We start from the raw sequence: 7,632 nt of genomic DNA on the forward strand, positions 1-7,632 counted from the left end.
AGGCGAGAGACGCACCATTCCTCCTTGCAGCCACAGGTCCTGGGGGCTACGTAAGCCTTGATTCCTTGAAGCTTGTGCAGGGCTGTCTTCTGAACGTAAATGCTGTCAGTGGCCACCCGCACGGCCTCGTGGGGGTGGAAACGCTGCAACATGGCGATGAGGTTGATGTGGGCGTAGGCCAGCATGTTGACCCTCAAGTGAGTGTACTGGGGCTGGGAACCGTCATTGTATGTGAGGATGTGGCCTCTTGGGCACTGTTGTGGGGCGCTGACCAGTGTACCACATTCGAGCATGTACCTCACCAGGTAATCTAGCTCGCCTTGGTCTGTAATGAGCCTTCTCGTTAACTACTTTCCATCGGCCTTTGATCCTCAAGTGAACTTGCCGATGATGCTGCACCCCTGATCACGGTCCCCGGGAAGCCAGGCTTCTTTTTGCCTATCGAAGCTAATGAGGGCTTCTCTGACTTTCAGATGGGTCAGGAGGCCCCTCTCTATGAGGTATGCAAGGAGGGGTGTTGGGACGCAGCCTTGCTCCTCAAAGTGCTTCCCAAACCAAGCAGGGATCACGGGATGAACTCCTGGTCTGAACTCCCACTCTGTTACTTCGGCGAATCCAGTTGGGTCATCTTCTCTGGGCAGAGGCTTGTTGATAGCCACTTGCGTCATCGGGTGGGTGGGGTGCCCAAATCTCTCGAAATAGGGTCGAGCCTCGCCTTGCCCTTGGAAACTGGCTGGGTAACATGCTTTCACGTCAATGCTGATCACGTCTTTGACGTGATCGTCCGTGGAATTCCATAGACCGCCGTGATCCTGCTCCGCGCAAGCCTTCTGAATGTCATCTAGGTGAGAGGCCGGTGTAGGATTCCAGCCGTTGCGTTCCCTGGCAACTATGCTGGCCGCATGGTTAACTCCAAAGGCCCTTTGGGCTAATGTTTCATCTCCCAGGACTTCACAGGCCGCTTGGATTTTTATGTGGGCCTCCTGTGTCCTGTAGGTACACCCATCCTGCAGGATGAACTGGTCAACACTGAGCTGCTTGTCTTGGCTACCAAGGAGCCAGACCGCGATTGGCTCATTTTGTATGGCCTCTCCGATGTCTGGGAAGCCATCGCCCTCGTATATGTGGACCTGCCTACTCTAGGGGAAGTGGAGGTCTTTGGGCCAGGTGTGGCCATTGTGAACAATGAACTCAATAGATTTCCATCGCTTGCTTGGTAGTTGCCGCTGTTGTAGATGTCTGCACCGGCAATGTCTTTCAGGATGATCACCCACTTGAGGATCTTCGAGCTCAGCCCGCGTCGTGGACCCTGTCCTCCCAGTCCTGGATTTTCTGTTGCCTGGTGGGGGTGAGGCCCTGTCCCCTTAGGGCACTCTAAGTGTTCCACTACTCTCTGGGCAACGCCGTTGAGGTCGCCATCTCTGAATGGGGCCAGATTTGCAGGATCTGGGTCTCTGAGGGAGTAGAGGCCATAGACCACTGCTGTAACCGGATACACATTTTGGTAGAAGACTTTGTCAATGTTGGTCAGGGCTCCTGGGCTAGTGGCTTGAGATATCTCAATAACACCCTGGCCCTTCTTTCTCTCAGCCTGGACTGGGTCAAACTTATCTTTGACCACCCAGTCGCCTTCATCCTGCTCACACAAGAACTTGATTCTCAGGACAAACTCACTCTCTGGAAGTTCTCAGAGGAGCTGCGTCGCTCTCTCGTCTGTCATACGGGCATCCAGGGATGTGTGGCCTGCCCAGACCTCAATACCATCGGCAACCTCTACGTCGCCAATGACAAGTGGGTCTTCTGCTTCTACTTGCCACGTAGAGAAGACCGCAGTGGCGCCGTCGACTTCGAACTCATCCTTGGCATCGTTCAAGATCTCAACTCAGGTTCATTGGGTATCTGGAACAGGGAGGGGCCTGAATGTCCAGGTCGATAAATTGCTTCCCTCCTTCAGACTCCACTTGGCAATTAGCTGATCAATATTATTCGTCCATCGTCACCATGTCGTAAGGTATATATCATATGTAAGATCTTTCTCTAAATTAAAGTTCGGGTTGCCCGCAGCTCATCGAGGACACGCCCAAACTGTTTTCTAGCCCACTTCTCGGTATCCCGGAGCTTTTGAGAGACCCTATAACAGCTGCAGCCCTTTCATGGCCGTGACTCGGACGGTGTTCCTATCCCACACGTTTGACAAGGCTTGGGATCGATTGCACCCCTCCAGAGGAGAGCCCTGTGGACTGCACAGTGTTCGTTAACACACTGCTTTCCACATGTAAACATCTTCCCCACCAGAAGCCACGCACACTCGTTTCGTGCAATAAACATATTAGCCGCTTGTGACGTTGCATATTCTTATGATATATCATAGGTCAGACACACGTCTAGTAGGCCGCTGCCTCAGAGAGAGTCCGGGCCGGCAAGTGTGGTGGGCCATCCCCTGGGACTCTCTACATTGTTTATTTTTGTTTGCTCGTGAGGGAAATGGGGCTGGGGAGGCGTGACACGCCCCAAGAGCTGGTATGATCACACCCCCTACTGCTTCTTCAGGTCAGAGGGGTGGCTATAGGTACCTGCATGGGCTCCAGTTATGCCTGTCTCTTCATGGGGTATGTGGAACATTCCTTGCTCCTGTCCTATGCCTGCCCCCCACCCACAACTCTTTCTCCAATAGACCGATGATATCATCGGTGCTGCTTCCCTCTCTTGTCTGGAATTGGAACAGTTCATCGATTTTGCTTCCAATTTCAACCCTGCCCTCACTTTCACCTGGTCTTTCTCCAACTCCTCCCTTCCTCGACATCTGTTTCCATTTCTGGGGACAGACTGGCCACTAATATACACTATAAACCTACTGACTCTCAGCTGTTCTGAGGAAGGGTCACCAGACCTGAAACATTAACTCTGTTTTTTTTTCTTCACAGATGCTGCCAGACCTGCTGAGCTTTTCCAGCAACTTCTGTTTTTGTCCCAGACCGTCTCATCTTGCCACAAATATGATGATAGGGTCCAGAAAGGAGAATATATACATTTGTATAGCCCTATTTTAACAAAGAACCATAACATTAATGGTCTTCTAAAAGAGATCAGTGTTTTTAAAAAAAACCTCACAAATACATCTCCCAGAATGCAACAATTTCTGACCTTAACAATATTGTTCCAAAATACATCTGTGACAGATGGTGAACTTATAAAAGGTAACAGATCCTTAAATTCGGTCATGAAGACTTTTTCTATTTTATTCCAAATTCTCTTTCTGAACAAAAATAATCAAAGTGCTCACTGAACTTTGAATGGGAACATTTCAATCTATTGAATCTCATCTTCCCAGGAAAACAACTCCTCTCAATGCTTCGACTTTGAAGTCAGAGAGTTGAAAAGTTGATCAAATGCTTCAGTTGAATACAGGGCTATCAATTTTCACCGTCAGAATTGACCTGCTCAAATTATTGCCTTAAACTAATTTCTAGCAGTTGCTAATACCCCTTCCTCTACAACCGAACCAACACCTCAATTTTGATCTCAGAGGGTGATGATTGTACTTCAGTCATGGTCCCATTGGTGGTGACCACCCTTCATGGGAAGACTGGATGGGAATTTGATTGTGGTCTACATCCTAACTCAGCTTAACCTAGTCTTGATCCAACATTTATTTTCTGGCTGGTAGGTGACAAGATTAGGCAACCTGGCTATTCTTTATTTGTCCTTTCCTATTGTAAGGGCATGGAGCACAACTGAAGTGGCCAAACATGATCAGATCATCTACACGTTATGATCCCAGCTGATGTTACATCGGAACAAATCAGATTTCAGCCAAAGGGCCTGTTTCAGCGCTATATGACTCCATGAAATCTGGCTTGACAGCTCATATTTCTTTTTTCTTATTTAACGTGATGGTTTTTCATTAGAGCATAAGTATATAAAGCTACACATTTGGTTTTAATAAAACAGAATTTTATTACACAAAGAAAATAAAAGGAACCAAGCCAGACTATTTAAATAGTTTGTAAGATTTCAAAACACGACAAAACAAATTCCCATTTACTCCCCCGCCACCATCTCTTTACAGGTGCTCAAAAACCAGAGAACTTTTCCTTCCCTTTCGAACCTGTCTGTTTGACATTACTATTTCCTTTCAGTTTCGGACAGAAGAGCTGTAAAGCCTTTTCTGCAAGCAGTCACACAACTGACATTTAGACTTTGTTACTTCAGGGTTCCAACCAAATACTCCTGGAGTGTGGAAGGTTCCCAACCGGTATTCTTTCATGGAGGTAATATATTTTCCTACCTGAGCCAGCTCTTTTTGTGTCCTAGAGATATTTCTGGCACCAGACTTCAGTTGGCATTCCTTCCAAGTGCCCAAAACTTCCAAATAGAGTCATACAGCACAGAAACAGATCCTTCGGTCCAACCAGTCCATGTCAAACACAATCCCAAACTAAACTAGTCTCATCTGCCTGGTCCTGGCCCATATCCCTCCAAACCTTTCCTATTCATGTACTTATTCAAATGTCTTTTAAATGTTATAATTGCACCCACATCCACCACTTCCGCAGGAAGTACATTTCACATTTCAAAAAGCCTTGAAATCATCTGCTCCCTGACATATACTAGTTTAAAGTTATGGTTCAGGAAACACTAACCAAACTCTATGCAAAAATGTTAATACATCTAAATAAACACCTTTCATCTCAGTTTCCCCCACCTCCGCCCAAAGAATAACAGAGGTGTTTCTTAGAAGAATTTTCATTTCCCATCAGAAATAGGGTTAAAATGATTGGTCACATTAATAGTAGTAATATATTGACATTAAACATACAATGAGTTTCATGGGATCCGTATTTTACGCAAGTGCACATTTAGCAAACAGTGCTGTGATACAAATGTGTTCTTGTTAAAGTGACACTTCAATGTTTTACTTTCGAGGCACATGAAGTTTTTAAATTACATGGCAGGAAGATTAAGCTCAACGGAAAGAACCATAAATTCTTGCCTCAAAATCATAAGATGTAAATAACAGTTTCTTCCACATGATTGATGTATATTTCAAAATTATGTAGCATCAACAGTAGGCTCAATTTCTCTTCTACAACCATCAAATATTTCTACTGACATGTGGTTAGTTTCTTTGACTCTTGACCTTGTCATCCTGCAGTAAGGTAGTACCCACACCAATGTTGCTTCTCATAATTCAGTGCTGCTAAAACTGGGACAGTTATCAGCAAAATTTTCAAGTTGTTAAAGGCACTTGACCTTGCATCCATTCAAATTTTCTGCTTTTAACAAAGGCGTTACGACGGTGCTGAAGCTTGAAATAAATTTCCAATCAAACCCACTTATGTCAACGTAATGCAAAACGTAGCATTTGAAGCTGGGCATGGAAAAATTGGGAAACGGCCTTTACTATCTCTTCCTTTGGAGCTACCTAATCCTGTCCCACTGTGTGGGCCACAAGTCTTTTTCACCCCTTTTGGTCACATAGCCAGATATGGAACTAAATTGGCTCTTTGTAGCCAAACGATTTAGTCAAGTGATGTAAACGTTCTTTACTGGTTTGACTGCATACAACCAAATCAATGTCAACCACACAGTTACATAGTCCTCCAATTACTTTAGTGGTTCATCATTGAAATGTTGCTGGTGCTTTTTCATTCTAAACAGCATGATTTTGCATTGATAAAGTTCATTGTGTTTAAAAAAAAAGCTGATATTTCTTTGGCTCCATCAATATCCTTTTAGCAAGTCAAAGTTGGTGATGAATAACACATGCCCAATTCTTTTAATGCAATCCTCCAATCATGGAATAGGATACAAGTCCACTTTTGGTTACATAGACATTGCAATAATCAATACAGAATCTTTGTGACCCATCTGGTTTCAGGACAGTCTGCTGGAAGATTTATTCTCCACTTGTTCTGAGGTTTTTGTTTCACTCCTTATTTCGTTCACTACCATGAATACACTTTCTCTGTATCATCCCTGTCACCACACATATTTAACATACTAACATGACATTCTCACTGATTCTCACCCAAGTCTGGAGTACTCACTGCATAATTTACATCAAGGCTCTTTTTGGTTCGATAACATCCAGTGAACAAGTAGCGATACCAACACTTTCCAGCAACAAAATTCCAAACTTTGGCCTTTTTAATCTGCTATAGTTTATATTGTTTGTTGAGCACTCTTCAAATCCTTCTTAGTCAACTCTCAAGCTTAGTGTTTAGTTTTTGTCAAACTCAAAAAAGTGGGAAATAAAGCCTCCAAGCTTAAGTTTTTCCATTTTTAAAAAAATGAATTTAACTAGTCGCCTTAAACCCATATATCAGTTCCGAAGGACTGAATCCTACAGATTGATAAGGAACACCCCCAGTCACAAACCATTATGAGGGAATTCCTTTATTGCAATCGTTGGGCCATTCCTGACAATATGTTTTACCCATGGTTTTCAAAGTTTAATGTCATCTTTTCAACACAGCTTGACATTGAGCATAAAGTAATTGACGTCATCTTATCCCTTAGACTAGTCATAACTTCTTTGAATGCTTGTGACATAAAATTTGAACCTTGAGTTGATTTTACTCTTTTTTTAAAAAAAAGGATACAGATTAATCAAACTCTTTTAAAGTCATGACACTGGAAGCAGACAGTTAATATTTAAACCCTTCCACAAAAATAAACCATATACCACTAATTCAAAATCTAAACTCTTATTTAAAAAGATATATACCACACTTAAAGCTTTCATCATTTATGCTGCAAATACATGGATTATTTTAAACAACATTAACTTTTAGCATTATAATTGGGGACCATAAAAGACAGCATGACAGAAAATAAATATTAAAACATTGTTAAGCATGCAAGATTATCAAAAGGACAACTTTACATTTTTCTTATTAGCAATGGATTGTTACCAGCAGAAATGAGGGGGCCAGGAAAATTAATAGTGACTGTAAAATCAAATCAGTAAGTAGATCAATGATACATGAACTAAGAAACTAAGTTCTCTCAGTTGTGAAGGTAGGGGATGATGATTTAAAGGGGCTTCAACCAACACCCCACTCCCAAAAAAAGCACCCAATCGCTAATCTGTAGAGCTTGAAGCTTTTAATATATTGTGACCACACAAGTATTGCTCCAAGTAATTCAACACATCTCCATTTCTGTCACACCATTCCCAGGATTTTGTGGTCATTAAAACAGTCAGGGCTGAAAATACTTCAGTTGCGAAGAGCTGGGATTGGAAACAAAAAGGGTGGTGATAAAACCCTAGCAAGAATTGCTAATACCATCAGCTGTCAAGGTCCAATCTTCTGAAATTTCCTCCCAAAACCCATCCTGAAGAATGGAAAGAGGGGTAGAGAAGATGTTCCTTGAAATCCTCTCTGATCAAGTTTCACAGTACTTGCAGCTTTTTACAACATTCAAAGCACAAGTTCTCATTGTAAGATGCAACAGCTTTGGATATCCGGTGTTACTGGCATACACGCAATGATCTTGCAGCCAAATTGGGCATAGTGACCATTTACGAGTAAATGTAACCCGAGACTCAATTGTTACAGTGCAGAAGCTCTTCAAATGAGCATTATCTAGTGCGAAACTCCTGCTTTATTTCTCCCAGACACTTTC

Source organism: Rhincodon typus, unplaced genomic scaffold (assembly GCF_021869965.1).
Source record: "Rhincodon typus isolate 14 unplaced genomic scaffold, sRhiTyp1.1 hic_rhity00001070, whole genome shotgun sequence".
NCBI lineage: Eukaryota > Metazoa > Chordata > Chondrichthyes > Orectolobiformes > Rhincodontidae > Rhincodon > Rhincodon typus.